Here is a 10,932-nt window from a genome sequence, read left to right on the forward strand (position 1 = left end):
AACTGGGTTAAGCAGAAACTGGGTTAAGCAGAAACTGGGTTAAGCAGGGAAGGGGCCAAAGGATCTTCTCTGAATCGGGCTTCGGAAGATAGATCAATGACACATCTTATGCTTTTAAAATCTCCCACCCCCAGCCTCATCCCATGTCCAACCCCTCCTCTCATCGTCACCTCCTTGACCTGACACCACCTGTCCACCTTCTCTCCCACCTACCCGCCCCACCCATCCCACTGACCAATCCCCACCACCCCCTACCTTCATTCACCTATTACTGTACCACCTACCTTCCCCAGCCCACCAGTCCTCTCTCTATTTATTTCCCAGCTCCCTTCCCCCTCCCCATTTCTCAAGAAATACAGCATTTTTATACATTTTGTGTTACAATAATTAAACACAACGTATTCACTGTCCTTCTCCTTAATCCAAACACCCAATCCCGTGGGATACCTAATCAATGTTGGGCACTTCTGTGGACAACTTTTAATGCTTCAGAATTAGTCGAATGGGTATCAAAATAGAACAGCTCAAAACAGGGAGGTAGAGGTGGGCATCCTACCAATAGTGGGAAGTAGTTGGTAAATACTGACAGAGATAGGGCACAATGGAAATCAGCAGGGTATCACCTGAGCACCTTTACAGGATGGTACCAACCCAACTACACGACCTCACGACCACCCCCCTTCATCACTTTGACTAACACATCAGAGATAGGGAGACCTGATGGCTTGATCTGCCTAATGAGTTGAAAACCAAGGAAAAGGAACATCCATGGGATTTAGTAACTGCACCCAGAGTTATAACATCTCCACATACCCTCTCCTAGGACCCATCAGTGCACTCTTCCTGAGCATGGGATCCCTAAACATGTCTTTCCTCATGCAGGGCGGCCCTAGCCTCCTGATCTTCAGGAACCTCATGAGTAACGAAAGTTCCAACAATGCTGGTACCCCGAGATTACTACTCAATTCATCCTGTACAATGGCACCTACTTTGTGTGTGGACACACAGCCTATGCCTGGCTCCCCCCAACCTGGACAGGATCATGCTACTTCAGCTATGTGGTACCATTCATGCATCACACACGTCCCTCCTGAAGGATGTAGTCCAGACTAGGTAAGACTGACAGTTTCCTTCCCTAAAGGGCAATAGTGAATCACCTGGGTTTTTCTGACAACCTGCAATGGATTCACGGTCATCATTACATTCTTAATTCCAGATATTTATTGAATTCAAATAATAGGATTTGAACCGGGGTCCCCAGAATGTTATCCGGCGATCTGGATTAACAGTCCAGTGATAATACTATCAGGCCATCACCTCCCCAGGCAGGGGAGGCTCCCTTGTAGGCTTAGTGTGCTCAGGTAGAAGTCACCTTACATAGAAACAGCAAGAACTGCAGATGAATCACATTGGTATGCCTCCTTAGTGTGTATGGGGACATGGGTGCAGACCATGCAATTGGAAACATTATCCTCTCTAGCATACACATTATAAGTATAAAAACGTATTAACATTCAAATTCCTCTTCTCCACTTGCCTATCAGCCTTTGATGGGGTCAAAAGTAAGAGGAGCCCACAGAGGATTAACATTTTCATACTCACGTTAGTTTCAGCAATATTCTTAATTACAGTTTTCACTGTGCAACCATGTCACATATATTTACGTGACCTTAATCAGTTCCGGTTTCTGTCCTAGGGTTGAGGATCCTTTTCCTACTCTTTGTTGGTGCACACAGATGAGGGTTCTCCAAAACCTGCAAGTGGGGGCGGGGGGAGGGGGTTTGCAGGAGAGAGAGAATACCAGACTAGCAGGCTAGACAGTCACCGCATCAACCATTATACTCTTAGCTGTGTAGGATGTCTCCATTTAACAATTCCATTTTCATTAATAAGTGCACTTCTGTTACCTGTTAGTATTACCTCATGAGGTCTATCCTACCGAGGGGGAAAGGCTCCCTTGTTGAGATTATTTTTACCAGGACCCTTGATCCTGGGGCTGGCATTTCTATTTGTCCTGGGCGTCCTTCAGATTCCCAGTCCTTGACAAGCTGCTGGTCTCGTGCCTGTCTATAATGTATGTGCAGATGCTTACAGAGGGATTTCATGTAATCCCAGACTTGTCCCTTGCCATTAGTCAGTTCTGCTCCTCCTGTGATTAGGTTCTGAAGGAGTGTCGTTGCTCGTCCTGTCATGAGTTCAAAGGGTGTTAAGTCCAGTGGCCTGAGAGGGCATTGCCCTCTGGGCCATCAGAATGGCTAGTAAGGAAATAGTCCATCCATTTCTCCTATCATTGCCTTGGTCAGAGCATTTTTCAGTGTTCTATTCATCCTCTCTACCATCCCCGAGCTCTGTGGATGGTAAGGGATATGAGACCTTTGTGTTATTCCCAGTAGTTTACATGCATCCTTCAGGCACTTGCCGGTAAAGTGAGTCCCTTGGTCTGAATCTATTTGTAGGGGACCCCCTGCACCCACACACACACCCTCACCTAGGTATTGTCTCAGTTGCCAGTATTTTGGCCACTGAGGTTGCAGTACAGTCTTTTGTGGTGAAAGCTTCTACCCATCTGGTAAACTGGTCGATCACGACTAGACAGAATCTCTTATTCTGAATTTGTGGGCATGGGCCTACAAAGTCTATTTGAATGTGTTCCCATGGCCGCCTTCGACGGGGCTGATGGCTCATTTTAATTTTTATTCTAATTCCCTGTCATGGTTCTGTCTGTGCACAATAAGTGCATCTCTGACAAAATTTAGCTACATCTCTTCCCATTCCTTTCCAGCACCAACAACTAGATATCAGCTTTATCATTCTATTTCTCCCTATGTGTGCTAATCCATGGTAAACATCGCATAACATCTGCTGGCAGAATGTGGGGGCTACCACTTTGTCTTCTTTTCTCCAAGTATCGTCTGCTCCTAATGCTGTCCCATCTTCAATCTATTCCACATTTTCTTCTGAACCAGCTGCTGCTTGTAAACTTAAAATGTTCCGTTCATCATCTTCGGCTTCTCACTGTCTCTCAGCTATCATTATCACTTCCTGTTCTAACATTGCTTTTGCTGCGCTATCTGCGTAACTATTCTCTCTCTGCTCCGGTGTTCAAATTTTTCTGTGTGCTTTTATTTTAATTACTGCTGCTTCTTTTGGTTCAGTAGCTGTGGCCACTAGGTCCTTGACAAGATTCTCGACTAGTTTCTCATGCCGGATTACACGACCATTCAAAGTAACATAACCTCGCCTTCCCCATGCCATCATGTAGTCATGGACTACACCAAAGGCATACCTACTGTCTGTGTAGATGTGAACCTTTTGTCCTCTTCCTAACTTACAGGGCTGCAGCAAGTGATTTTAGTTCAGCTACTTGGGCAGAGTGACATCCTGCTATTTTCTCTCCTGCTAAAAGCTCCACTTTCAAATTAACCATGGTCCATCCTGTATGGGCCTCACTATCATAATACTTCCACACCCCATCTACAAACATGCATTTCACAGCTGGCCTCTCTAATGGCTCTTCCTTAACTGGACCCTGTCTTTCCTCTCCCTGCTCCATGAAGGGGATACAATCATGTCTCTCTCCTGGTTTCTCCAAATCTTTCACAATTTCTTTAACTCTCTCAACATCTTCAGGTCTGATTGGGGTCCTGCCTTTTAGGTGGGTGTACATTTCCAGGTATTTCTATCGGTTTTATATCCAATCTCCTAAACTTGGTTTTGGTGGTTACCAAAATTTGGGTCACATCATTGCTAATTTATGGTAGGGATTCTCAGGGTCCAATCCTACTCAATTGTGGCGGCACAGATACTCTTAAGGAATCTTGCAATCCTTGACCTTCTAAATTTAAACTGACAATCCCAATCAATCTTTGCTTCTCGCATGTTAATCACAGCTCCAAATTATTTCAACAAGTCCATTCCTAATATACTACCTTCAATATTTTTACACACATATTTACAAGTATTGATCACACAATCTGCAATTTTTATATCAATCCATTGGCTGAGGGTGGCTGGTTGAGTCCCGCTACCCACACCCTGTAACAACTGCTGCTAGTCTCTTATTATTCCCTTGGTTATTTTCTGCTTTCATAGCCCAATTAAGTATTATATTAAAGTGTGTTTTTTTTTTAACCTTCCAGTTCTCTATCCACAGATTACTTTACCCAGTAGCAGTAAAGTATCATCGTACATGGACTTAAAATTTCTAAGAAAACATGTATCTATCCCATGTCAAGCAGAATGTGTTGTTAGTTTTGAACCACCTCCTCTGTTAAGGTTGCCTTTTCTAATTCATCTATCAGCTTTCTCAGATTTTAGAACATATCAGAATTTTGTTCAAAGAGTATTGCATTCCCAAGATTCCAAATTTCCTATCATTTCCATACTTTCACATCACAGTACCTTTACAATGAGCAAATCTTATCATCCGAAGTTAAAAGATTCACTCGTATTAAAACAGTGTTTGGAAGTTCATTTCTGGCCAGTAAATGAAATTCCAAACATGGTAACTTCTGAAATTAAAATTTACCCAAAGTCCAAACACAATACAGAGCCAATTATAACAGGTAAATTTTTACCAAGCATTTCCAAACTAACTTTTTAAATCAACATTTCGTTATAGACTTCTGCTTTGCACAACCACAGTTTTTTAAACGGCCATCACATTAACCATACATATTCCATACTTACACAGGCACACCACACATTTAAATCACCACACACTACCAAAATGCAAACTAACTTCAAAGCATCCCCAGATCTCAAGCTCTAGGGAACAAAAACATACAAATTGCACAAGACAACATTTAGCAATCAACAAACAAAGGTGCATTCAAACCAGATCACAAAGAGTTAACACCTCTAAAGATTCAGTGAACTAGCACAGAAAGCCATCTTGCTCTCTCTTTCTTACTCATGAACACTGTAGCTATTTTGGCATATTTCTGTGCTCTTTTTTAAACACAGTCTGCAGAATGGACCGGTCTGGATCCCAGCCCACTTTTCCACAGTCTTTCCCTGCCATTTCCAAACTATGTCTGGTTCTATTTTACTGTTTTATTATTTCCCAGACGTTTGTTCTTTTCCTACCTTGCACTTCTCTTTTGCCAGAGATTTCAGGGTTTTTTCACCTTTTCTCCCCCCTCTTACTTTGCTTCTTTTTCCTTATTTTGTTTTTTTCCTCTTATTTTGCTTCATTTTTCTCTCATATTTTATGTGTTATAGCAATGGGACTTACAACCGCCCTCCCCCTTTTCTTATTTTATGTGTGACAGCACTAGGACTCGCAATCCCCCCTCTTCCTTAATTCACATTCTCACGTTATTTCACGTGCTCTCGCACCAGGATCCTCTTCCACTAATTTGTGCATTCTCATGTCGGGCACTCACCTTCACTCTGCCTGATCCTGATGTCTCATATTTGCTCCAATCTAAAAGTTTGTTTTATGCCCTGGCTTACAGAAGCCCCTCACCAAGTGCCACGCTAGCTAGAAAGGATGGTAAATAAACACACTCACCAGATTGTGGTCCAAGATGTGCCGACTTCAGGCAGGGCAGCCTGCTCGCAGCGCCAATCTATAGGAGCGTTTTTCCCGACCAGGGACAAAGACTCAGGAGGCAGGCAGGATTAAGGCAAGTGGAAGATGTTTATTCAAGCAGAAACCGGCTTATGCAGGGAGACAGCCAAAGGATCTTCCCTGAATCTGGCTTTGGAAGATAGATCAATGACACACTCTCTGCTTTTACAAAGAAATACAGCATTTTTATACATTTTGTGTTACACTAATCAAACACAACATATTCGCTGTCCTGCTCCTTAATCCAAACCCAATCCCGTGGGACACCTAATCAATGCTGTGCACTTCTATGGACAGCCGTAGGTTCCCATTGCTCTTATGGTGTTGGCTCGACATTGTAATTTCTAGGCCTTGGGATCTTTCTATGCATCCTATTCGTTCGTATTCCAAAAGTTTAATGGCTATATTCCTTTGGGTCTTTCTCAGGCTGGTTTACCTGTAAGTACGGCTTTAATTCTACTACCCGTTGTATTTTGGTGCTGTCTTTTATCAAATTCAATTGCTCCTTTTATTTTCCCACTGACCCAATTACACATATAAAAATAAAAAGTCAGTTAGCTTAACTAATTGCTATAAAGTTAACTTCTTTTATAAAGTTAATATTAAGTGTAACATTATACAACTACTTCTACTGTTAGCATTTTGTGATTTATGGGTTGTGTGCAATCTATCTTGTTCAGAGCGTAAGAGAAGGCTAAGGCTAGTTAACCTTCACATCTAAGCTTAAATGTTTAAAGTTTGTATTATGTCCTGGCTATGTATCGAAACAAACTTTTATGTTTAAGAGTATTTTTAGCTAGAAACTATTTAATATTACAGGTAGCTTCAAACAGGCAACGATTTATTACAAAATAACTTTAGCAGTTATCCTTGAAGCTGCTTAAGGACCTAATCTAGCATCTGATATTATTCATTTACTGGGACAATAATCCTTTCATTAATAAAACTGGATTTGGTCATTTATCTGTCCTAAGGCATCCTGTTATCAGAACTGTCTCAGAGGGGAATATACAGCCTTCTCTTACTGACCTTCTCGCAGTTCTGTTCTGTATTTCATTGTGTGAGCAGGCTGCTTAGCTTTGCTTAACTTCTGTCTGCCATCTTGTGAGCAGGCATGGGCTGCTTAGCGTGGTCAGGTACAAGTCACCCCTACAGTGGGGATTTCAAAGTCTACCCCGAAGAGTGGCTGGGCAGCAGCCCTATTGATTGAGCTGGTTAGGTCCTAATGGATATAGCTGCTAGACTGGGGCTATGGCAGGTGCTAAAGGAACCAACAAGAGGGAAAAACATACTTGACCTCATCCTCATCAACCTGCCAGCTGCAGATGCATTTGTCATTGACAGTATCAGTAAGAGTGATGACAGCACAGTCCTCATGGAGAGAAAGTCCCACCTTCACATTGAGAATACCCTCCATTGTGTTGGTGGCAGTATCACTGTGCTAAATGGGACAGGCTTCAAACAGATCTAGCAACTCAAGACTATGCATCCATGAGGCAACGTGGACAATCAACAGCAGCAGAATTGTACTCCAGCACAATTTGTAACCTCATGCCCTGGCATATCCCCCGATCAACCATTACCATCAAGCCAGGGGATCAACCGTAGTTCATTGGAGTGTGCAGGAGAGCATGCCAGGAGCTGCACCAGGCATACCTGAAGATGAGGTGCCAGCCTGTGAAGTGACCATATTGGATTTCTTGCATGCCAAACTACATAAGCAGAAAGTGATAAACAGAACTAAGCATCTTCAGGTATGCATGGTGCAGCTCCTGGCATGTTCTCCTGCACACTCCAATGAACTACGGTTGATCCCCTGGCTTGATGGTAATGGTTGATCGGGGGATATGCCAGGGCATGAGGTTACAAATTGTGCTGGAGTACAATTCTGCTGCTGTTGATTGTCCACGTTGCCTCATGGATGCATAGTCTTGAGTTGCTAGATCTGTTTGAAGCCTGTCCCATTTAGCACAGTGATACTGCCACCAACACAATGGAGGGTATTCTCAATGTGAAGGTGGGACTTTCTCTCCATGAGGACTGTGCTGTCATCACTCTTACTGATGCTGTCAATCCAACAACCAATGGATCACATCTAAGATCTGCATTCCTGCCACCTCCATTTGTAAATTATGGTGGACAATTAAATAACTTACTGGAGGAGGAGGAGGAGGAGGCTGCACAAATATTCCCATGCTTAATGATGGAACAGCTTGGTACATCAGTACAAAAGATAAGGCTGAAGCATTTGCAACAATCTTCAGCCATAAGTGCCAAACAGATGATCCATCTCGGCCTCCTCTCCTCCAGTGGTGTCCAGCATCATAGATACTAGTCTTCAGCCAATGCAATTCAATATAAAGAAACAATTAGATACTATGAAGGCTATGTGCCCGGACAACATTTCAGTAATAGTACTAAAGACTTGTGGTCCAAAACCTGCCACTCTTCTGGCATCTACATGACTTGGAAAATTGCCCAGGATTATCCTGGATGTAAAAAGCAGGACAAATCCAACCCGGCCAATTACTGCTCCATCAGTCCATTCTTGATCATCGTTAACATGATAGGAGGTGTCATCAATAGTGCTATCAAGCAGCATCTGCTCAGTGATGCCCAGTTTAGGTTCTGACAGGGCCACTCAGCTCCTGACCTCATTACAGCCTGGATTCAAACATGGACAAAAGAGCTGAATTCCAGAGGTGAGGTGAGATTGACAGCCCTTGACATCAGGGCCGCATTTGACTGAATTTGGCATCAAGGAGATCCTGCAAAATTGGAATCAGTGGGTATCAGGGGGCAAACTTTCCGCTGATTAGAGTCATACCTGACACATAGGAAGATGGTTGTGGTTGTTCTCTGAACTCTAGGTCATCTGCAGGAATTCCTTAGGGTAATGTCCTAGGCCCAACCACCTTCAGTTGCTTCATCAATGACCTTCCTTCCACCATAAGGTTAGAAGTGGAGATGTTCACTGATGATTGCGCAATGTTCAACACCATTCACAACTCCACAGATTCTGAAGCAGTCCATGTTCAAAAGCAACAAGATATGGACAATATCCAGGCTTGGGCTGACAAGTGGCAAGTAACATTCACACCACCCAAATGCCAGGCTATGACCATCTCCAATAAGAGACCATCTAACCACCACTGCTTGACAGTTAATGGTGTTACCATCACTGAATCCCTCACTATCAATATTCTGGCGGTTACCATTGACAAGAAACTCAACTGGACTCATCACATAAACATGGTGGCTACAAGAGCAGGTCAGAGGCTAGGAATATAATGACTATTAACTCACCTCTTGACTCCCCAAAGCTTGTCCACCATCTACAAGACATAAGTCAGGAGTGTGATGGAATATTCCCCACATGCCTGGATGGGTGAAGCTCCCTTAACACTCATTTTATACAGAAATTTCAGAAAATATTGCAAATAGAGCACCTCAAAAAATGGAAAAATACTTCTCAAAAGTTACTGGTGAAATAATTTCAGTGATATATGAGAAAACTGAACTCAGTAATCGTTTACCAGTTGAGTTACTGTCCATTTTCTTTCATTTTTCTGTCCCTTGGAGCCTTTTGCAGTGGGTTAGTCAGCGAAATCGGTGTGGCAGCTAGAGCAGGCCATACATGGAATGACGGCTTGACACCATCCAAGACAAAGCAGCCCGCTTGATTGGCACCACATCCACTCTCTCCACCACTGATGCTCAGTAGCAGAAGTGTGTACTATCTATAAGATGCACTGCAGAAATTTGCCAAGGATCCTTAGACAGCATCTTCCAAACCCAAGACCACTTCCATCTAGAAGGCCAAGAGCAACAGACATACGGGAACACCACCATCTGCAAGTTCCCCTCCAAGCCACTCACCTTACTGTCGCTTGGTCAAAATCCTGAAATTGCCTCCGTAAGAGCATTGGGAGTCAATCTGTAGCACATGGAATGCAGCAGTTCGAGAAGGTAGCTCACCACCACCTTCTCAAGGGTGACCAGGGACAGGCAATAAATGCTGGCCCAGCCAGTGATGCTCAAGTCCCACAAATGAATGTGAAAAAATTAATCTAAGTAATTGAATGATTTATTTATTGTCACTTGCATTTTACAGTGAATAATACAGTAAAATTCAGTGAAAAGCTTCAACAGTCACCACAATCCGGCACCATTTTGAATAGCTTTCAATAAAACAGATATAACTAAAAGAGAATCTTTAGCTGGCTCACCAATGACACCTGTGCCGCCACCCTCCCTCCACTGTCTTGCTACTGTCTGTGCTGGACCCACAAATATAGGATTCACAACTCTTTAGGTGCCATCTCTTCACTGCTGGGCCCACTTTGCCACTGCCCATGCCAGGTCCTGTGCTGAAGTCACACTCGCCCCATAACCAGTGTCCCCAACTCCACTGTCACCTTGATGATGCCAGGAGTCCCGGCTCTGGACATACCACACTGCCTCCACTGCAGTCGCTGTATTGCCAATGCTGCTGTGGGCATACTGCAATTCAGGAGCCTGTGGCTCTGCTGCCAGAACAGGCCACCATCTCGCCACGAGTCCAACTCCAGCCCCCCCGAATATGTCGCATTGCTGTCACTACCATTTTGAAAAAGCCGAATTTTTCCGCTGCTGCCAGCCCTGAACTCCAGGAAGACATCCCCGCTGCCACCACTGCCTCCAGTCACTGTGAGGAGCCCTCATTCCATGTATGGCCTGCTCTAGCTGCCACACCGATTTTGCTGACTAACCCACTGCAAAAGGCTCCAAGGAACAGAAAAATGAAAGAAAATGGACAGTAACTCAACTGGTAACAGATTACTGAGTTCAGTTTTCTCATATATCACTGAAATTATTTCACCAGTAACTTTTGAGAAGTATTTTTCCGTTTTTTGAGGTGCTCTATTTGCAATATTTTCTGAAATTTCTGTATAAAATGAATACAATTGATCTACCATTGATGCAAGATTCTCACTAGACTATCTGTGAATACCAATTTGGACACTAATGTATGATTTAAAAGCCCTTAACTACCCAATATTTCAAAAATCTATCTACTTTCTCTTTACACAAAGTTCTGCTAAAGCATGTGTTTCGTTAATGCAAATTGGCTGTAACGCGATTGATGAATAATGGACGCTGTTTGGATAATGCAAACTTTCTGCAGTACAGGTATAGTGATTTTCCATAGCAATTTCCCAAAAACATGATTTTCTATGGCGATTTTCAATAGCACGAGGTCACACAAGAATACAACTACCACTTTAGGAGAACTACCTGTACATGCTTTCAGTTGTCACGACTCACTGGGGTAAAGCATTAAAACTCAAGCCCCAGTATTTCCAGAGTCATCATAA

This window comes from Rhincodon typus, chromosome 18 (assembly GCF_021869965.1).
Source record: "Rhincodon typus isolate 14 chromosome 18, sRhiTyp1.1, whole genome shotgun sequence".
NCBI lineage: Eukaryota > Metazoa > Chordata > Chondrichthyes > Orectolobiformes > Rhincodontidae > Rhincodon > Rhincodon typus.